This window comes from Conger conger, chromosome 14 (assembly GCF_963514075.1).
Source record: "Conger conger chromosome 14, fConCon1.1, whole genome shotgun sequence".
Classification (NCBI taxonomy): domain Eukaryota; kingdom Metazoa; phylum Chordata; class Actinopteri; order Anguilliformes; family Congridae; genus Conger; species Conger conger.
In genome coordinates, this window is record NC_083773.1 from 37825941 (window position 1) to 37849666 (window position 23726).

Consider the following 23726-nt stretch of genomic DNA (forward strand, 5'->3'; position numbering starts at 1 on the left):
TGATTACTCTACAGGATACATACATGATATCAGCGAACTGATTCACATAAATAAGCTACACAGTTAACAAGCGTACTTGCATAATAAAGTGAACTAATGTTACAGACAGAAAGCACATCCATTCAAAGTTTGTTTCCCTGCCAGTGATACACGGGGCATGTACCAAGTTCCAGTTTGTTTGGAAGTTTTCCCGGCGCAGCACTATTTAGTGCAGCACGTGCACTAGTTTACTGTGTTGCAAGAAGGGTTATTTGAGGAATACCTGTAGTTAGCTGAAATAATAAATATTATAAATACACTCAATCTATTTAATCTAACAAAAGGCCATGTGCCTATTTCTAACGTGTTAGTGAAGAGATATTTGCCATACATGCAAACATGCATATGTTGAGCCTGTTAATAGAAACACCTGTGCTTGATGATAATTAATAGAAAACACAATAATCGGTCAGCAGGAATATAGAGGGGGAGACACAGATTGGCATTTCAGTCACAGGGAAAAACACATCCCTACACAGTAAAATATCCGGTGTTAATTCAACTCTGACGGAGTATATACGAGTCCAATAGAGACAATATACTCTCTGTAAGAGTTGGTTTCACACTGAACATTGTACTGCGTACATCAGCATGAGCAATGCTGTTGGTCCAGAAGAGGGAATAGTCAGCCTCTAAATGTTGGAACATTATAGGTTAGGATAAAAAAATGAGGTCAATGCAAATGGTTTTCTGTCAAACAAATGTGAGAATAACTCACACCCTGGTATGAACTGCAGTTTGCAAAGCAACTTAGCCTTAAATTACCGTGTTTGACACGAGAAGCAGTGCTGTATCCTGAATACAATCATGGCCTTGGGCTTCACACTGGGCCTCTATAAAAGGCATGTAAACTTACAGAACTTTGCTCAGTGGTGTCCAAAAACAGTTGTCAGGCGCGGCCAGTGGTGGCCACTGATCACAGGGTGAACAGACAAATGAAAGCAAGAGAAATGGGTTGCGTACTGCCTTTTATTTAATAAAATCTCATGGAGACAAAACCATGTAAAGAAAATAAATCTCAACCTAGAAACGGCCTAAGTATCTAGGTTGTATCCTATATTGGACTCGAGGGGGGACCTCTATGGCACTAAAAGTTCTGGGCAAAGTAAATGCCAGAACTAAAGAGGAAGTCCATACTGATGAACAAGGAATGCCTAAAAATATTAGCCTCATGCTTAGTTCAGTGCAACTTTGACATCAGTTCCTGGTGCTGGGGTCTCAACAGAGCCCTGAAACGGGACAGAATAAACTGATCAGAGTAATACTGGGCCTTGAACATAGAAGCCACATGGGGAAGGCTGAGTTTATACAGCTTCAGTGGTTACCAGCTGAGGACAGGGCCAGACAGCTCCAACTCTGTATGGTCCACAGGATTCTAAATAGTAGAGCCCCAAATTATTTTAACAATTATTTTAAGACACAACACAAGAGCAACTTTGGAAAACGTAACCCTCTACAAACACAGGTCAATGACAGGTAGAGTATCTTTGATCTATGCTGGTGCTGGGGAGTGGAGTAGGAAGTAGGAAGTACAGTGGTTATTAAAACAAGGATTAGGAAATTATTTTCTAGCGATATTTCTGTATAACTTCTCATTTTAATGAGAAAATATAAAACAAGCATGTCAGGAAGGGGAAACTATTATCATGGGAGACTTCAATTACCCAACTATTAACTAGATTTTGGTGACCAGACAGAGAAAGGGTGAGGTGGAATTTTTTTGACACAGTCGGTCAGTCAGCCTACAAGAGGGCAATCAATTTTAGATCTGGTGATATGCAATGATTCAGACAAAATTTGCAGGATAGAGGTAATGGAACCATTTGGGTCAAGTGTCAATTCTACAATAGGTTTCGATGTATTTTGGTGAAAAGTGAAGCAGGTTCAAAAGGGTTATACTGGATGCGCAATTTAAATTCATTCCTAGGGTGCAGAAAAATAAGTTGAGAACTGTATTCACAGTGGATGAATACAGCTATATGTAAGAGTTTGCGAAAAAAGAATAAACTGTGTAAGATGTATAAAAATATATCTTGGGTAAGGTGAGGTATCACATGACAAACTCATTATCAAAATGAGGATGGCCGGAATTATCCAAGAAGGGTATTGTGGGAAGTGGAGTCCCACAGGGATCGGTGCTGGGGCCACTGCTCTTCCTCATTTACATAAATGAACTTGAGATAGGTAATTTACTTTGGGAGTTCAAAAGCTACGGGTCAAATCAGAACAAACAGGAAATCCAAAAAGCCAAAAACAAAACAGGTCGGGAGATCAGACAGAGATGAATGCTGGAAAGTATGGCTAATGCACATGACAATCTGGCAGCGAGTATTACAAACAGAGGGATTTATATACACAGGCAATGAGAGGGAATGACAAGCAGGTGTGTGAAACAATCAGGAAGTGAGACACAGGTGAAACGAATGAATGTAGTGATAGAACTGACAGAGAGACTACGGTGCGCATAGAGGATAAAAATGAATGAAAATGCTAATGGCTTGATAACAGATAACAGAAAACACAGAACCTGACATAAACAGAATCAGTGGGTGAAAACCCAGCAAATTAAATTCAATATAACTAAATATAAAGTTCCACATGTGGGAAATAAAAATATAAGGCAGGATTACTTCATGGAGAGTACTTCATTGGATAATGCTCAAGTTGAAAAAGATTAGGGGGTAATAGTTGACCAAAGCCTTTCAGGTTCAAGGCAATGTGCGGTAGCAGTAAAGAAGGCCAACAGGATGCTAGGATACATAGGCAGGTATTGAGTAGAAATCTAATGAAGTTATACTCACCTTATACAATAATCTTGTAAGACCACACTTGGAGTACTGTGTGCAGTTCTGGGGACTGAACTATAAGAAAGGTATAGAGGCACTGGAAAAGGTTCAGAAAAGGGCACACGTGTTTTACTCCCAACCACAGCTAACTCTTCCAAACTATAATAACTACTAACGCACACTATACAAACACTTTATGTCCTCCCCTCTCTTGTTTAAGACAAAGCATATGTACGCACGTACCCACACATGCTCCCACACCCACATTCCTTGGTTAGCATTCCCCGTAGCATTCCTTGTTATCGTTCATTCCCTATGATTACATTAGTCCTTGTGTTTGTAGTTTTGTTTAATAAATTATCTTATTAAACCCGGTGTCTGTTTTGGTGTTGCATTACATGAGAGCCGAGTCAAATCCAACCTTCAGGTTATCTGTATGTTTAATCGCTGATATTTGTTATTATAATTATTAATTAAAATACTAGATTTGTGGTTAGATGTTTCAGATAATAGCAATTTTATGAGACTGATTACTAATTGCAGTATACACTGCTTCCCCTACATAATGGGTGCCAACGTGAGGACTGAGACGTGTACGTTTCAAATAGTCCTCCCCACTAATTTGTAGAGCACTACTCTCCGCTCCTCCTCAGCTGGCCTCCTGTCTATCCCCACCACCTGACTCTCTACTATGGGTGCTCAAGCATTCAGCTCTACAGCACCCAGGCTCTGGAACTCTCTACCCATACACATCCGCCATACAGAGTCACTGTCATCTTTCAAAAAACTTCCTTCCCTTTACATGTTGTTGTGTCTATCTCTGTCTGCTGTCTGTTTGTTTGATATTAATTGTACGTTCATTGTAAATTATTTTTAATTGGACATATTGTATCATATTTTCTTTTTTGTTGTTCTTTTTTAAATGGGATATTTTGTATCATGTTTTTACCATGTTTATTTTGTATTTTGCACAATGTAAGGTGACCTTGAGTGTCCAGAAAGGCGCCACTTCAAATAAAATGTATTAATAATAATAATAATAATAATAATAATAATAATAATAATAATAATAATAATATTATAGAATGTAGATACGGGTCAGGAGCTTCATTTAATGTTCACATCAACCATCAGAATGGGGATAGCAGAATTTCCCATGGCACATTGTCATGACCACCCTGAGGCCAGACATCCTCCTGGTCTCAGAGGCGACCAAGACCATGGTCCTAGTTGAAGTGACAGTACCGTGGGATGACCAGCTGGAGGAGGCCCATGGGCGGAAGAGGGCCTTATGAGGGGCTTGTGATAGACTGTGAGAAGCAGGGCTGGAAGGCCAGGTGTTTGCCTATCGGGACTGGCTGCACAGGTTTTGCAGGACAATCACTCTACAAAGCCTTGAGCATGGTGGGGGGAGAGAGCCATCAAGAATATCACTGAGGCTGCAGATAAAGCTTCAGATTGGCTCTGGATTAGGAGAGGAGGTCCCTGGGGAGGAGAAAATGCTACCTGGACACAAGTCGTGGTCTGATCAATCAATCATGGCTGGGTAGCCAGACACCCAGTGACCCCAGGATCCATCACTGATGATGTGTTCAGGAGCATCTAGTGATATATTTATCAAGCCTCCCCGTCGTGTTCATAAATGAAGATACAGGAGGCAGACTGGGTTATGACACGGGCTTATGGCAAAAAAAAGAATTTGTCTCTGCATATACACCAAATGATTTTGACAGAATTTCATGACATGCTGACAACAAAATACGCCAGGATTGACTGACGATAATTTTATAGCTTTAGTGCAGATTCCAATGCTGCATGGGATCCATTTCTAGACAGGTCAGATGCACCTGAGACTGAGGAGCAGAAACTACCATCTACTCTCGGCAAGTGTGGGCCACTGATACAGGAATGGCACTTGGGGATATCCCTCTGCTAATACTTCTTTAGAATATATCCCTTTTAATGTTCTAGGCAAGTCTCATAATATGAAAGGAGACCAAGCATGTTTCCACCGAGTACCTTGCAAGTGACTTTTTGGGGATACTGAATATTTACACAAAGTGTGAGCAAAATTGAAGTGGTCACCCCACACACCTCTGGCTGATTTTTCACAAATTGACCGTAATTGTAAATAAATATAGCAAAATAAAAATGCAATACAAAGAATACAAAATGTAATAGTGTGGAGACCACTTAGTAACAGTCAGAATTCCCTGTAGCGCCTGGAGGCGTTTGAGAGACGTGCCAGTGAGGTGACGTCAGTTACGCGACTTGAATTGGTGGTTTTAGCCGACAAGTGAGAAATAACATGTTTTCCGAGCGAGTTCGAAAATAAAGTTGTTCTTTGAAAACGAGCAACTTGTCTTTTTCTGCAAAACCCCACATTGGTGATCTCGACATTTCTTCGGACGATTCCGGAGTTGTTTCCTTTTTTTTTTTCTTGCGAAAGATGGCAACACAAGCCGTCGCTCTCAAGCTCCCGGAATTCTGGCAGACACACGCTGCCGTCTGGTTCGCTGAAGTGGAGGCTCAGTTCGTGGTGAGAGGCATCACACAGGACGACACGAGGTATTACTCTGCCGTTGCTGCTTTGGACAGCTCTACAGCATCGCGCGTACTGAGCCTCATTCAGGACCCTCCAGGGGAAGATAAGTACTTCAAGTACTAAGTCTCTCAAGCGGCTCCTTTTACAGACCTATGAACTGTCTGAACCTGAGCATGCTCGCAGGCTCCTTACACTGCCTGGTTTAGGGGACTCTAAACCATATGCTGACATTCCTGGGCGACCACCAACCTTGTTTTATTTTTCGGGAATTGTTTATGCAGTGGATGCCCAGCCAAGTGCGCACAGCTCTGGCAGGTTCCCCGCTGAAGGACCTCAGAGCCCTAGCCAGGGAAGCCGACAAGGTTTTCAACACCCACCATCAGCTCGGCCCTGCAGTGAGGCTGGTTTGTCCTACCGGCGCGCCGGCTAACCAGGCTGATGCTATAGCTGCCACCCAACAACGAATTACACCAAGCTTCTGCTACTTCCATGCAAGGTTTGGTCCACGCGCTAAGAAGTGCCGCCCACCATGCCACTGGGTGCAGGGAAATGGCAAGGCTAGTAGTTTGCTGTCTCTGGGCGGCGTTTCCTCTGTGACACGGGTATGCAGGTCAGCGTCCTTCCTGCGTCTACATTGGACGTGCGGTCTGGGGACCGGGGACCACCTCTGGAGGCAGCTAACGGTAGCAACATTCACACTTTTGGCAATCGAGCAGTGGACTTGTGTTTTGATGGACAACATTTCAAGTGGGTTTTTGTGCTGGCATCTGTGTCCACGCCATTGCTGGGTGCAGACTTCCTGTGTGCTAACGGCCTGCTAGTCGAAGTCAGGAACAGATGGCTGGTCAATGCAGAGACTTTATCCACTCTTCCTGGCTCTCCCAGCGGCACTGGGATGTCCAGATTGTCCAGCGCCTTAGCTTCTGTGGATGTGTTCCAGCGCCTCCTAGCAGAGTTTCTGGACCTCACCACACCAATGTTCTCTTCAGCGGCGGTCAAGCATGGAGTGGAGCACTACATTGCCACTGGGGGTCCACCGGTCCATGCCCAGACGAGGCAGCTGGACCCACAGAAGCTGGCGGTGGCTAAAGCAGAGTTCGACTCCATGGAGCGCCTGGGGATTGTCCGTAGGTCCAACAGTCCCTGGGCTTCACACCTCCACATGGTTCCGAAACCAGGGGGGGATCGCGCCCTTGCGGTGACTACCGGCGACTGAATGACACCACTACCCCTGACCGTTACCCCATACCTCACATTCAGGACTTCTCGGCCCGATTAGCTGGGAAGGTGATTTTTTCAAAGGTCGATTTGGTCAGGGGTTATCATCAGGTTCCAGTTCAACCAAGACATCCCTAAAACTGCCGTAATAACCCCTTTTGGACTGTTCGAATTTCTTAGGATGCCGTTTGGGCTTAAAAATGCGGCCCAAACGTTTCAACGCCTAATGGACAGTGTTTTGCATGACATGCCCTTCCTGTATGTCTACCTGGACGACATCCTGTTCGCCAGCACCTCCAGAGATGAGCACCAGGCTCATATTCAGACCCTTTTTGCTCGCCTTAGCGAACATGGGATAATTATCAATGTCACTAAATGCCAATTTGGGGTTCCCATAGTGGATTTCCTTGGCCATCGCGTCACTAGAGAAGGCGCGGTGCCTCTCCCTTCCAAGGTTGAGATGATTCAGAGATTCCCGCGGCCGGTCACGGTCAAGGCTCTGCAGGAATTTTTGGGTATGGTTCATTTCTACCATCGCTTCATTCCCAGGGCTGCTCAGCTCATGCTGCCCCTGTATGCTGCCCTTAAAGTGGCCACAGCCAAACAAGTGGTGGTCTGGTCGGACGAGATGTCACAGGCGTTCACAAACACTAAGCAGGCGCTAGCAAATGCTACACTCCTCACGCACCCATGGCCCGATGCTCCGATCTCGATAACCACAGATTTTCATCAGATTTTGTGGTTGGCAGTGTGCACGAACAGCTAGTGGACGGGCTTTGGCAACCGCTTGCTTTTTTTAGCCGCCAGCTCCGCCCTGCCGAACGCAAATACAGCGCATTTGATCGCAAGCTCCTCGGCCTGTATTTAACAGTTCGTCATTTTCAATTTCTGCTCGAAGGCCGCACGTTCACTGCCTTTGTGGACCACAAACCTTTGGCCCTAGTTTTGGCTAAGGTTTCGGAGCCATGGTCCGCCCGTCAACAAAGGCAATTGGCGTTCATTTCAGAGTTCACTACGGACATTCAGCATGTCGCGGGAAGAGACAACGTGGTGGCGGACTGTCTTTCGTGGTCTACGGTGGGCGCAGTCCACTTAGGTGTGGATTACGTTCAGATGGCTGCCGACCAGACGTCTGACCCCAAAGTACAAGCATTACGCACTGCGACTACAGGCCTGCAGCTGCAGGAGGTAAGATTCGGACACTCATGCGCACCACTCCTTTGTGATGTGTCCACTGGGGTCGCGAGACCAGTGGTGCCAGAGGTTTGGCAGCGGCGTGTTTTCGACGCTTTGCATAGCCTGTCCCATCCGGGCCGCAAGGCGTCGCAAAAACTGCTTTCCGAGAAGTTTGTGTGGCAGGGCCTGAAGAAAGATGTCCGTGATTGGGCGAACGCCTGCCTTGCGTGTCAACGTGCTAAAGTGCACAGGCACACCAAGGTCCCTTTAGCCCCGTTTGCCATCCCTGAAAGGCATTTTGACCACATTAATGTGGATCTGGTGGAGCCGTTGCCTCCATCGCGGGGTTACACACACCTATTAACCATTGTAGACAGGACCACGTGTTGGCCGGAGGTGATACCACTGACAGCTACCACATCATAGGTTCTCCACATTCCCCCATTGTCCTGGGCCACCCATGGCTTGTAAAACACAATCCTGAAATGGACTGGGAAAGGCATGAGATTTTGGGCTGGAGCCCATTCTGTTCAGCTCATTGCCTTCGCCATGCCTACGTTCCTGTCTCGAGAAGCATTCCCGAGAAAGTTCCGGATCTGGAAGAGATCCCACCTGAGTGGAACTTCTGGCAGTCAAACTGGCCTTACAGGAAGTGGAGGCACTGGCTGGAGGGAGCTCAAGTCCCCTTTTTGGTGTGGACCGACCATAAGAACTATCTGCAAACCGCCAAGAGGCTCAACTCTCGCCAAGCCCGGTGGGCATTATTCTTCTCACGTTTTAATTTTATTACATTACATTTACATTTTTGTTATTTGGCAGACGCTTTTAATCCAAAGCGACTTACAAGTGCATAGGTTCTACCATAAGTCAAAGCATCACATCCAGAACTAGGAAAACACACATGGAATGCTGTTCTAAACATAGTTGTCATCATAAGTGCAATTTTTTAATATATTTTTTTAGTTTTTTTTACAAGGATAGGGATATCAGAAAGGAGGGGCGGGGGAAATCAGGAGGGATTCTGCTGTCCTGACAGTGGTAGGCAAGTCATTCCACCACTGAGGAACCAGAACGGAAAACAGGCGTGAACGTGCAGCTCGACCGCCAGGTGCACGCAGAGAGGGAACCATTAGGCGACCAGAGCTGGCAGACCGGAGTGGTCTAGCTGGGGAGTAGGGAGTGATCAATTTCACACTTGCCTACCGTCCCGGATCCAAGAACGTCAAGCCTGACACATTATCCAGACAGTTCGAACCCTCCAGTAAGGAGGAGAAACCGGACACCATCCTTCCATCCAACTGCTTTGTCAATGCTGTACAGCTGGAAATCGAGGACATTGTCCGCAATGCTCAGATGCCCCTGGTCCCACATAGCATTAGATTTTGTCACTGGGTTACCTCCTTCCAACACTTTCACCACTATACTCACTATAGTTGATAGTTTTCTAAAGCTGTGCACTTTGTTCCCCTCACTAAACTTCCCTCAGCCAAGGAAACAGTTAATTTACTTACCCAACACGTCATTCGTCTTCGCGGTATTCCCTCCAACATAGTCACTGATAGAGGTCCTCAATTCACGGCACGCTTTTGGAAAGCTTTTTGTACACTCATCGGATCCACTTCCAGCTTATCTTCGGGTTTCCATCCACAGACCAACGGCCAGACTGACCAGGCCAACCAGGTTATTGAAACTGTGCTTAGGTCCTTATGTGAGCGTAACACCTCCTCGTGGAGTCAACTGTTGCCTTGGGCTGAATATGCTATTAACCCCCACACCTCCTCTGCCTCCAAGTTGTCCCCTTTCGAGTGCTGCCTAGGTTATCAACCCCCATTGTTTCCAGACCAACAGGAGGAGGTGGGAGTACCGTCGGCTGAAGCCTTCATCCGGCGCTGCATCAGGCCCTGGAGAGCTACCCGCATTAACCTGCAGCGCGCCAGTACCCGGATGAAGGCAACAGCCGACCGGCGTCGGTCCAAGGCACCCAACTACCGCATTGGACAGAAGGTTTTCCTGACCACCAGAGACATCCCACTACGCGTCGAGACATGTAAGCTGGCACCCAGATACATTGGCCTCTTCCCCATCACCAAGATCCTCAGCCCCACAGCAGTTCGCCTCAGACTCCCATCCACCAGGCGCCGGGTTTTACCCCACATTCCATGTGTCTAGAATCAAACCGGCTGTTACCCACCCGCTCTGTCCCACCCCTGAATCCCCCCCACCCCAACTCATCGATGGGGGCGAAGCCTACACTGTACGGCGGATTATGGATATTCGCCATCGGGGTCGGGGCTTCCAGTACTTGGTCGACTGGGAGGGCTATAGCCCCGATGAAAGAAGCTTTCATAAGACTCATCCGGGGCCACCTGTTAAAATGCCAAGAGGCGTTTCTTAAGGGGGGGGTACTGTAATGTTTCTGTATCTGTCCTGTTTGTATTTATATTTATTCTTATTCTTATTTTTTCATTATCATACATCCTTGGTTATTGTTTTCCATTACAGTTTCTTATTTGTGATCCCGTTATATCTGCGTCTGAATGTTTACCAGCCGAGTCACTCCCCTGTCTGCGTGCTCCACTATTTGGGTGTTCACGGTAGTTCCGGGGTTCAACCTTCCTTCCAATCTTGCATTCCTTACTTCTGGCTTCTTTCGCTAGTTAATGTTGTAAAGCACTATTCTTACAAGCAACTACTAATTTAGATATTGTACAGTACTAATCATATTAATACACTTACTGTCTGTCTAACTAACAAACTAACAGTCACTTAATTTGGGTAGATTAGATTTAATCACGAAACTAACTTACATCTCTGGTTTCAATTGTGTTCTGTAACTCTGCCTCCCTATTCTATCACTGATTACTTGGTTAGTTTCAGCAAGTGTTCGCACCTGTCTCTTCTATCACTACATCTCCTGATTCTGTGCAATTGTCTACTCCCTAGTCCGGAGCCATTTGTGTAGTACATGTGTGTCTTTGTGAATCCAGTCCGCGTTTTCATTTCCCCCTCATTATTGTATTATTACCCTTTCATGTGTCTTACCTGATGTTTATTTGTTTGACCGCCCTCACTCCCATGCCCCGCCTAGTTTGTCTCATTCCCCTGTGCATTTATACCTGTCCTTTTCAGTTGCACATTGCTAGTTCATCTTGTCCTGTTTGAGTCCCGAGCCCTTTATACCTTCCCCCTGTTCTAGCTCCCTTGCCCTTGCCCTTGCCCTTGTGGCATTCTGTCTAGTTTATTTTTGTTTCCTGGATTCTCGTGTTTGACCCCTGCCTGCTTCTCTGAACTCTTCTTTGTTTTTTGTGGATCTCTGTACTTCTCCCTTATTTGGACTGACCTCCCGGTTTTTTAACTCTGCCTGTTTTTGATTATCCATCTGCGATTAAACCTGCCATTTTTTCTACACCCCCGTCCGCTGTGACATTTTGAATCCAAGTGTGATTTGGATATTATCTATCTGTCTGTTAATTTCATACATTAATAAGGTTTTGTGTTCCTATTATCTGTTCTATGTCTAAGTCTGCAGCGTTTTTGCCTTTTGTTACCTCTGTGCTTTCCATCATCTGTTTCCTGCTACATTCACCTTTATCTATTCAGCTGTGTCCCATTTCGAGTTATCGAATGTCCTTTTTTAAGTAAAAAGTAGTCAATTGCTTACAGTAATATATTACTTTTTCAAATTAAATACAAAAATGTCTCTGTAAAATTAGATCTTTTGGTAAATTAATATTAGGAAATCTCAAATGTGTTCTTTTCTACTAAAAAATAAACATATATATAATAAAGTGTAGGGTGCCTAAGACTTCTGCACAGTACTGTTGCTGAATTCATACTGGAGTAATCATCCATTAAAGTTTCTATTTTCAGAAGTTGAGAATTTGAGCTCGGCGGCACGGGTGGTGCAGTGGGTAGCACTGCCGCCTCACAGCAAGGAGGTCCTGGGTTCGAATCCCTGTCGGCCGGGGCCTCTCTGTGCAGAGTTTGCATGTTCTCCCTGTGTCTACGTGGGTTTCCTCTGGGTACTCCGGTTTCCTCCCACAGTCCAAAGACAGGCATGTTAGGCTGATTGGAGTCTAAAATGCCTGTAGGTGTGTGTGTGTGTGTGTGTGTGTGTGTGTGAATGGTGTGTGTGCCCTGCGATGGACTGGCGACCTGTCCAGGGTGTATTCCTGCCTTTCGCCCAATGTGTGCTGGGATGGGCTCCAGCCCCCCTGTGACCCTGTTCAGGATAAGCAGGTTCAGATAATGGATGGATGGATGGATGGATGGAGAATTTGAGCTCTTATATATCCTAGGCAATTTCTTACAGCTGTTATTACAAAGATACATCTTCATCCAGTGTATTCATTATATATTGGTGTATAGACAATAATGTATTGTTGTAAACTTTGGGCCCATCAGATTTTTGAATCATCGTTATGACACATCTGTGGTTCATTCTCCAGAGTAGAGACTGTGATGGATAACAATATTATTTGTACACTTCTGTAACCATTGGGATAAAAAGTATAACCTTGCTTACCATTTTACCACGTAGAAACTACAACGATTTTAATATATAGCTCCTCATTTTAGGCCTGGACACCACAATGTTTGGGACATGTTATGTAAAATGAAAGTAAGAGGCACACACACTCCAATAAGTAATCAAGCGTATTTAAATTTTCAATGAATACATGCTTTGGCTCATGCTGTCTTCAACGCCAGGAATAATTTTGCAGGCATTTTGTGTGAGTGTGTGGATTCATGTGATTTTGTGTACAAGCCTGTGGGTTTGTATGATTTTGTGTGAGTGCGTGGGTTCATGTGATTTTGTGAGTGTGTGGGTTCATGTGATTTTGTGTACGAGCCTGTGGGTTTGTAAGATTTTGTGTGAGTGTGTGGGTTCATGTGATTTTGTGAGGGTGTGGGTTCATGTGATTTTGTGTAAGAATGTTTGGTTTTGCGTGATTTTATGTAAAAATGTGGGGATTCATGTGATTTTGTGTACGAGCCTGTGGGTTTGTATGATCTTGTGTGAGTGTGTGGTTATGTATCTGGGTGTGTGAGATTTTGTGTAAGAATGAGTGGATTCATGTGATTTTGTGTAAGAACATGTGGTTTTTGTTATTTTTTATTTGTGCATGTTGATGTATAAGACTGGCATAAGAGCGCATGGGTTTGTGTGATTTTGTGTCCCATCACTTGAGTGGGACACTGACTGGGTGTGGGTGACTGACTTAGCATTTTTATATGGAGTATATACCTACGTGTTTATATATATATATATATGGAGCGAGTATAATTCTTCATCAGCCTAGCTGCATAAAACAACTACAGATTGTAAGCTGGCACCCAGATACATTGGCCTCTTCCCCATCACCAAGATCCTCAGCCCCACAGCAGTTCGCCTCAGACTCCCATCCACCAGGCACCGGATTCATCCCACATTCCATGTGTCTAGAATCAAACCGGCTGTTACCCACCCGCTCTGTCCTGTAAAGACTGTCAAGCTTATTGGCGATGATGGCAGGGACGAGGTATAACAAAGACTTTGCAGCTGGTTTTGATGTTCTGGAACTGGTCACAGTCCAAAGTAGCCATAAGCTTCTTCCATTTTCTTTTGTACGGTGTGAATTTAATCTGGCTTTGAATCTTCTTCCCTGGTTGCACATCTGTAACCCTGTAGGAAGAAGGACACAGACAGCAAAGAGTACGTTTTTACTGTGCATTTATTTATGCATTACTAGCTAACCTAAAAGCGGTGACACCACCTCTACACTTAGCCAGAGTAATTAGTCATTCACTCACTAACGGTAAAACATTTTCTATCATGCAGCATCATTTTTCAGTAACACCATGGCATTTTGCAACTCGGTAATCAAGTAGAGGTTTAATTTTTGGATATGATGTTTCAGTAGCAATCTAGCCAAGTAGCTAGCTACGATACCAAGTGGAAGTCACAAGGACGAGAACGTTTTCATCGTTGATTATCCACTCGACTTAGTAATGTGATTAGTGTCATTCATTGTTAGCAATGTGTTTCGCCATGTTAAGTCTACGGACAGTTTCTTGTTGAAATTTAGAATTTTGAGGTCTTATTCAAATTTAATAAAATGTACAGTCATGAAATTTGAAAAAGCATGCATGCTTCTGAATTACAGACATAATGAGTTGTCTTGTCTCGGGATCCATTTGAATGGAGTTATTTTTAACAATCAATAATAATAACAAGCAATACCAAAATCGGTAGTTGGTGAGCCCGTTGCCATTGTAGTAGACCTGCGCAATTGTATTGAGATTGAAATAGGCGAGATATTGAGGTTCAAAATTTGCTATTTTCAATGGATGTGCCAACCAACGCAAAGACATAGTGAGAACTAATACGCTCACTATAATATTTTACTGTGATCGGTACATTTTACTCTGATAGAGTGCATTTTACAGGAATAGAAAACATTTTTCACTGAGATTGTTGATTTTAAATGAACACTGAGCAACAATGCACACTTGCTATGCAATGCTTTCTAATACAGATCTAGTCAACCAGGTTGGATTCAAAATGGAATTCTGGATTTTTTTTATGATTCACATCCTTAAATTGAGAGAAAATCCTTGTAACCGTATGCCATAGATATGAAAGTAAACATGGGTTAAATTAAATTAAATAATCTTTGTCTTGGAATTACATTTAAATTAATTCAATTCTGTTTCAGTCAAATTCAAATTCTATATCCCACAATCAATATCAATTCAAATTCAAGAATTGTAATCTATCAGCAGATTACATTACATTAATGGCATTTGGCAGACGCTCTTATCCAGAGCAACGTACAACAAAGTGCATACCCATAACCAGGGATAAGTGCGCTGAAAGACCCTAGAGGGAAGTACAATTTCAACTGCTACCTGTACAACAAAGATAAGGATAAGGACTTCCTTCCTACTTAGACATAGAACAGATAATAGGAACACAAAACCTTATTAATGTATGAAATTAACAGAGGCACGACAGATAGATAATATCCAAATCACACTTGGATTCAAAATGTCACAGCGGACGTGGGTGTAGAAAAAATGGCAGGTTTTTTTTTTGGGGTTTTTTTTTTTTAAACGAACAAACAAACAAACAAAGCAAAAGTGACTAAACTTAACTATCCAAATACTGCTTACCTAGCCAACTAAAAATACCGATACACAAAGTAAATCACAAAGAGAACAATTAAGGTTCACAGGGAGGTAGGGAGGGACGGGGAGAGGTGCTGCTTGAATAGGTGCGTCTTCAGTTTGCGCTTGAAGGTGGGGAGAGATTCTATAGTTCTGACCTCAACCGGGAATTCGTTCCACCACCGTGAAGCCAGAACAGACAGTAGTCGTGAGCGTGAGGTGGAGGTTCGGAGAGGGGAGGTGCCAAGCGGCATGTGGAGGCTGAACGAAGAGGTCTGGCAGGGATGTACAGTCTGATGATTTTTTGTAGGTAAGCTGGGGAAGACCCCTTAACTGCTTGGAAGGCTAGCACCAATGTTTGAATTTTATGCGAGCCATGACAGGCAGCCAGTGGAGGGAAGTAAGCAGGGGGGTGAAGTGTGAGTATTTGGGAAGGTTGAAGACCAGACGAGCTGCTGCATTCTGGATAAGTTGGAGGGGTCTGATGGCGGACGCTGGGAGGCCAGCCAAGAGGGAATTGCAGTAGTCCAGGCGGGACAGAACCATCGCTTGGACCAGGAGCTGGGTCGAGTAGGGGGTGAGAAAGGGGCGGATTCTCCGTATGTTGTATAGGAAGAACCTGCATGACCGGGTCACCGCCGCAATGTTCTCGGAAAGGGACAGTCTGCCGTCCATCATCACGCCGAGGTTCCTTGCACTGGGTGATGGCATGAGTGTGGTATCCCCGAGGGAAATGGAGAGATCCAGATGGGGAGAGGTATTAGCAGGAATGAATATCATTTCAGTCTTACCTGGGTTCAGCTTTAGATGGTGGTTGTCCATACAGCTCTGGATGTCACTCAGGCAAGCAGAGATACGGGCTGAAACTTGTGTATCAGAAGGTGGGGACGAGATGAAGAGTTGGGTATTGTCCGCATAGCAGTGGTAGGATAGCCCATGTACAGTGATCACAGAGTCAAGGGAACAAGTGTAAAGAGAAAAAAGAAGCGGGCCTAGGACTGAGCCCTGGGGAACTCCTGTGGCAAGGGGCCGAGGTGTCGATACCGTACCAGCCCAGGCAACCTGGAAGGAGCGACCAGAGAGGTAGGACTCAATCCAGTCCAGGGCTGTGCCACAGATTCCCATTGCTGATAGGGCAGACAGGAGGATGGAGTGATCCACAGTGTCGAAGGCACTAGAAGAGAGATCTAGAAGAATGAGGACAGAGGAGAGGGAGGCTGCTCGAGTGGCATGAAGTGATTCACTGACGGAGAGGAGCGCGTCTCTGTCGAATGGCCCGATCTGAAGCCAGACCGATGGGGGTCTAGCAGGTTGTTGTTAGAAAAGAAAGAAGAAAGTTGAGTAGAAGCGGCTCGTTCTATGGTTTTAGAAAGAAAAGGAAGAAGAGATACCGGGCGGTAGTTCTGGATGATGGAGGGATCCAGAGTAGGCTTTTTTTAGCAGCGGAGTGATGTGGGCCCTCTTGGAGGATGCTGGAAAACAGCCAGAAGACAAGGAGGAGTTGACAAGGGAGGTGACAAATGGCAGAATGTCAGGTGTGATAGTCTGGAGAAGAGAAGAGGGGATAGGGTCAAGGGCACAGGTTGTAGGGCGGTGGGGGAGCAGGAGTTGAGAAACATCAGAGTCTGTGAGGGGGGAGAAAGTAGAAAAGGAAGGAATGGGCCTAGAGGGGGGGGAAGGGTAGAGTGAGGGGGACGGAGGTTGTAAAGGGTCTGCGGATGTCTGTGACCTTTTCATCGAAAAAATCAGCCAAGTCATCAGCAGTGAAGGAGGACTGAGGTGGAGGAGGCGGTGCGTTGAGGAGAGAGGAGAAAATAGAGAACAGTTTCCGGGGGTTAGAATTGGAGTTCTGAATGTGTCATGCAAATCAGAATTCACCCTAATTGAACAATGCAAATCAGAATTGACCATACCAAGTTACACAACATGAAACTGTTGACAGGAGGAGACCAAAAAAATAGGCCTCCATTTCCTGGTTTAGCTATTGGCAAGGTATTAATTTTTGTCCATTCCAACAATAATTTAATTCAAGAAATACTCCTACTGTGTTACAATCCATGCAGGTGTGTCATGGTTTCCCCGACCTACATGTGGAAATTCTGGGTTTTACCTCTCTAGACCACGAGAGGGTGTGCCAGCCATGTTGATCATGATAAATTACCTTCCGCATGCGGAATGCAGGTGTAATCATTGCCGATCTTGGTCAGCTGCATGGAGAGCTATTCAAGTCTCTTCCTGGCACTCCTCTGGGCTTTGGGGTTTCATTCTGACATGTGCTCTGAACCGGTAAAGAGGTAGTTGGAGGACTGACTTGCTTTTAGTCTTGAAAGGCATTCAGGAACCTCTAGAATTAATTACAAGGTAAGGGTACATGGTAGTTCCCTTCCTACCATTGAACAAGGCTCACTGACATGTTGATTCACCCTCTGCCTGTGTTTATAGTCCTTCAATTCTGGTTTCAAATTATACAGTTGACGGGCTGTCACTCTGTACCAAAACATTGCACAGCTATACAATAATTCAAGCTCATTGGTTGAAAAATTGTTCTAATTGCGACAGCCAATGGCGTGGGGGCTTATTTGGATTGTTTGCATATAGCTACCCAAATTGCACTCCAGACAAGCTATCAATAAAACTCTGTATACTATTGCTTATTATCCAAGGGAAGACTACACATCTAGTTATAAAACAATACCAGTTCGCTGTCGGTAGCAAATTAGCCATAGTTATATATAAATATCCATCTGAGGGAATACAAACATAGTAGCGATCGTTGCATGCATTGCTGCACACACATTGTGTCTCAGGTGTATATTTGTAAATACAGCAAGCTAACTAATAGCTTGTTGCTACTGATAACAAACTGGTCTTGTTTTATAACCAGATATGTATTATTTGCATGGATAATAAGCAATAGTATACAGTGAGTAGGAAGGAAAAGATTTCCTGCTTCAATGTTCTTGGATGGTCACCTAACACCTCAATCATACTGAATGATCAAAAGGGGAGTTAGGAACAAAGCTTATACTGAATGATCAAGGGGGGGTTAGGAACAAAGTCCAGGAAGGAAGTCGTAGCTAGGTGTGAAAGGGAGTTTACTGTCTGCTTTTGACTTAATTACCATTTGGTTTCATTCCACATCACATGCACAGGTAACTGACTGTCCTGACCCAATCAGGGACAGGAACCTGCATTGTGGGGTATAAAGCTTGTACCCACACTTCTTTGTAATTACCCTGCCTTGCTTTTACTTTTTGCTTGCTTCATACTGTAATTAAAGACTATTTTTGCTTTATTAATAAATTGTCGTTGACCTGAATATCGAACTATAAGTTTTACTTCAGAAAGGACCAAATTCCTACAAGCGCTTCAGTGATCGCTTGTCTGGAGTGGAATTTCGGCAGCTGCACGTTCCTTTTATCTCTCTACGTGTTGAATCATGCGTGTTTAGCTAAACCTTTATTTGTCTCAAACTGTAAGTTGCAGTTGCATCGTTTGTGGTACACTATCATATCTTAGTTACCTAGCCAGCTAGTTCCATAGCCAAATAAATTGCTTGCTCATAATATAGTTGGTTAGCTAAAGTGAAAACTTCAAAAAGACAAAACATAGTCTTGTTGTGCAGCACACTAAAGTCAAGATTTCATAATGTCACCTGTTCGGCGAACATTTTCTCACTAGAACACTATGAAAAGATGGCAGGCTGTTGCATTTGTCACCGTCAACTTTCAGTGCATGTTGTTTGTTGCTGCCTATTCCTCTCTTGACCGTTAAGAGTCCGAAGTTACCTATTGTACCTTTAAGCCCTCTTCACATTAGAGGAGTGAGAGGCGGAGTTCACCTCTGGGGCTCTGGAAGAACCCTGAGATAGCCTTGTCGAGACTCTTCTGCTGAGTAATCTAGATTTTCTGTTGCCGAAACGCCGGGGAGTTTTGGTTTCCTTTTTTGGTTATTTTTTCAAACGAGACTCACCCGTTTCTTCTGTAATTCCGTGCTAGTCTGCAGATACCCGGTTCAACTGATTTTGCGGTTTTGTTTCAGTTGCCGTTTCGGCAGGGAATTTCTTTCCCGTTTTCGTTTTTCCCACTCTCCTCTAGTGGCCCCACGCATTCGCAAGAGGAGGTTCCTAGATTATATCAGCGGTTATCCGACTTGGTTAACTTTGTGATCCCGTCCCGCCCCTGCTCCCTTACAAGGTGACACTCACCCAGTTTTTACAGGCTGCTTCAATAGGCCGCTGCCAGAGATGGTTATCCTGCAGTCCTTCAGAGGCACAGACAAGGGGTTCTCAAACTTGATTATTGCCGCCGAGACTTTGAACTGCTTAGGCTTTCCAATGACCTGAAAATATTCACACACAAAAGCCCTCTAAATGTCCCTGGTTTAGAGATGGACACATTTCAAGCATGGATACAGTTATAATAAGCATAAAAAGGTGCCATATTTCTGTAGGTGGAGAGAATTATGACATATTTACACACCCACGTCCAAATATCAGAGAGGTTCCTCCAGAAACACTGCTGACATTTATTCTGCAGAGTTGAAGACCTGCTCACCTGGGCAATGGTGCAACAAGGCTTTACCTATACAACTGTCTTCTCAATATGTCATTATTCTGTTTTTTTATTGATTTTTTAATCTACTTTATTGTGCAGAGTACTTTGGATAATGTAAGAAAACAAAGTGATTTATTGTTTAATAATCTTTTTTTTATAATAATCATTTCAATTATTGTTAGTTTGTTTACAGCACCGTTGTTGAGCCAGCTACAATGGTAAGGAATGCACAGTGGCATAAAAATAATTTAAATATTAAATAAATAAACATGCAATACAAATACAAAAGGAAGTTCTCCAACATTTTGGAAATTTACCCAGACTTCAACAAGATGTTATTTCATTTTAATTTGTGTGCATTCATGGCTCAATTTCCATGTTAGCAAAATGTGTTAGCTTAGCATAAAGACTTGAAGCCTATAGGAGTCAGTACCCAACCTGTGAAGAAATACACCTTACAGCAACTCCGAAGCTGTCTTATTTACACAAGGTATCGTGTATTTGAAATGCACATGTGGGAATTCTTTTTTCTAAACTAGAGACGTTTTCGTAGAAGTTGTACCTTTTAAAACTTACCTTCAGCAGGTGCATGGAAATGAAAATGAGCACAAAAGGTGAAAGGTGCACAAAAATGTAAATGAAATCGAACATCTCGTCAAAGTCAGGAAAAAGCTGTATTTCCCAAAATGTTGGCGTTTTCCTTTAATGCAACATGTAGAGAGGCCAAAATAAGGGTGATTTATAAGCATCTTGACTTAAACATCTTTGGTTGGACCTGGTTCCCTCTGCCACAGAGCTCAAAGGGATCAAGATAATGATGCGGAGCATAACTAAGGGTTCTTGTCAATCGCTTATTTTTTCAGTCTTGAGTCACCCAAAAGTTTTATCAAGGTCTGCCAGCTTGAAGGACATTTCAATTTGTTAAATGTTCCTCGGAGGAGCGAGGAGGCCCCAGGAGGAAGCTTCAAGTGTAGACTTAAGGTATTATACACATATATAATTTATATACCTGCAAAACTTTTTCTGATTTTTTTATCATCTTTCTTCATACAGAAATTACTTTTTAGAGAACCATTTACTGAACAAATTGATCTCAATACCATGTTGGTGCATCAAACCCTTTACAAGGAGATTGAAGGTATTTTCAACTAATTGTAAATGGTGGAAAACTGAAAACGGACATTAACTCCATTTTCCATGAGAACATGCCTCTTCTGAAGTAGAATTCAAGTCAAAACTCAACTCAAAAGAGGCAAGAGTTATGATTGTTTGAATATTGGAAATTGAAATGAGTGCCACCAAGTGGCCAATCAGTGATCAGTGATCACTGAATTTCCATTGGGAGGGAGCATGTACCACTGCGGGAGCTTTCATACAGTAGGTCATTATATAAATGTGCACAAAATATTGTGCTCTATAGTGCCAGCATTCAATTGGACTAATATTTTAATATTTGGCTCAGCATTTGACTGTCAATATACCTGACAAATGTCTTCAACTTCTCAAACCATTTGGATGTTTTTTCACATGAGGCACGCCAACATACGTTTTTATTTGCTTACTGCAGCCTTGTTTTTTTGGAGTATCAACTTTCTTTATATTATATCTTAATATTATTTAAATATTATTTTAATTTTATTTTTATATTTATTTTTGTTTTTGGAGGACCAAATTGAAATTTCATATTGATGTGCCAAACGGTCACGTGTGTATTTGTTTAAAAGTTGTTCAAAATAGGAAAAATTGTAATATGGCAGACTAGAATGGTCATTGAGGCAAATTTGTTTGGTAGAGAGAATCAGATGAAAAAAGAATATGGAAAAAAACAGTGGTCCTCACTCTGGAGAGCTGCTGGTTGTGCTTGATTTATCATTACTCAGCTCTTAACTGATCAATTAAAGTGGTTAATTACACAGCTAACTCACCTCACCTGATTTCTTGGGTCTGAATTGATTGCTGATATTAAGGCAAAAATAAAAACCAGCACACTCTGCTCTCCAGGACCGTTAAATGGTCTAAACGGTTCAAAGATTACAGAAAAGAAAAGGCAGGGGCTTCCTATTGCTCAACTATTCTGCCAATTTTGGGCCAATTTGTCATCCTCCTATATAGCCCATGATGAAGCTTCAATAGGAGAGCGTGCAGGACTCACAAAGATGCTGAAGGGAGGATTTGCAGGAACAATGTTCCTCTCTGCCATGTACAACTCGTCAGTGTTCTCCTTGTCAGCGACTAATGCTGTCACTTTGATGCTGTTGTTTCCCTTTAAGTGACTCCCATATTTGGAGAAGGGAATCTGGAAAGGGACCGTCAGCACTGCAAAACACAAACAAGAGGTTTTGTGATGTAACTGCTGAACAGCAAGAAATGCTTGTGTGTGAGTGCACATAAGGTTATTGAAATTTTACATAAGCCTGTGTGTGTGTGTGTGTGTGTGTGTAAGGTAACTGAAATGCCATGCTATGTGTGTTGCAACCATGTTCAGTACAGCAGAAGAGAATATCATTTCACCTTCATTGGCCAGTAGCTGTATTTCGTTCTCTTCACTCCAGATGTTAGATTCCAGTTTGCTGTTGTAGAGCATGGCCTGGGCGTAGGCGAAGAATAACAGATTTTGTGGCGTGGGGCTCAAAAGTTGGATCACCAGCTCAATGTCCTTGCCATTCACTGGCTTGCTCTTCTCTTCGATCTTGACTGAGATTTTGGCAGGGGGCGGGGATGGGGCTCTGGTGCTATAATCCGGTTCGCTCAGCTGATTGATTCTCCTCAGCGCTTCTTTGAACGCCTCCCTTTCCTCAGCTGTACCTGTGAGTGCCATGGGCACACGTGAAAGACCATCCTGCTTTTTGTGAGATATACAGTGCGACAATACTGCTCTCTGTGAGACTTATATTATGCTGGCAGGTCATCAAAGGAGGTGTTTCAGAAAGCTGACTTTTCTTTTATAGGAAGTGGCAAATCCAAAACGTAATCCAGGGACAGGAGATGGTCGAAATCCAGGCAGGCAGGTATATGCGGGGCATGCAGAGCATAATCGAAAACAGGCGGAGTTCAATAACCAGAAAAATCCAAAAAGAGCAAAACCAGACAGAATGACAAAAGGGCAGAAGTATGGGGAAGAAGAAGCTAGAACCAGGGAGAAGGAATACAAAGGCTTGGAACTTGGAAACAGGAAGAGACAAACTAGCAAAGAGCAACTGAAAAGGACAGGTATAAATACACAGGGGAATGAGACAACCTAGGCGTGGCATGGGAGTGAGGGCAGTCTAACAAATAAACATCAGGTGAGACACATGCAATCATACAATGATGAAGGAGGAATGAAAACGTGAGACTGGATTCACATAGAACAGGGGTTCACCCTGTTCCGGAAGAGCCACAGGGTGTGCTGGCTTTTGTTTTCGCCTTAATACCAGCAACTGATTCATACCCAAGAAACCAGGTGAGGCCAGTTAACTGAGTAATCGACTGCTTTAATTGATCAATTAAGTGCTGAGTAACAAAAAAAGCTAGCACACCCCGTGGCTCTCCAGGATCAGGGTTGCTGACCACTGACATAGACGCACGTAATACAAATGGCTCCAGACCAGGGAGTAGACAATCACACAGAGTTAAGGAATGTAGAGATCGTGGAGAGCAGGTGTGAACACTTTGCTGAATTAAGGCAGACAATTAGAAATAGAACAGGGAGGCAGAGTTTTAGAGCAGTCTAGAAATAGAGATAGTCAGTATGTTAGTTTACGTGATTAAATTCTAATTACCCAAACTAGTGACTGTTACTTATTGGTTTATTGGTTACTTAGACAGACAATTAGTGTGTTAATATAATTAATACTGTACAAAATCTATGTTAGTTGTTATTTGTACATAAGTGCTATCTACAAACATGAATGGAAAAAAGCAGGAAGTCAGAAAAGCGAGACTGAGAGGGAATCGTGGGAAACCAGAAAATTACGAAAACACCCAAAAAGTGAATCACACAGACAGGGTAGTGACTCGAGCTAGAGCTCCATAGAGAGACAGATATAACAGGGGAAGACGAGTGCAATGAAATATGAATGTAAACAGAAAACCAGACAAGAATGTGAAAAATTATAAATAAAAGAATAAAAAAATAAAGAATTAAACAGACTGAATCCAGGATCATGACAGGAGGGCTCTGTACATTATCTTTATTTTGGGCGAAAGTATTATATGCCACACGGAAATGAGAGGTGAAGCATTCTTATGGAGAAATACTGGCGTAGTAATTGGCTG

General features: G+C 43.5%; 2 pseudogenes; one reads left to right on the forward strand and one right to left on the reverse strand.

Moving 5' to 3' along the window:
- The first annotated feature begins 5274 nt into the window (after positions 1–5274).
- Positions 5275–9933, forward strand: LOC133109467 (uncharacterized protein K02A2.6-like; annotated as a pseudogene).
- Positions 9934–12451: 2518 nt separating this feature from the next.
- Positions 12452–23726, reverse strand: part of LOC133110233 (protein-glutamine gamma-glutamyltransferase 2-like) — a 29431-nt pseudogene continuing 18156 nt past the window's right edge.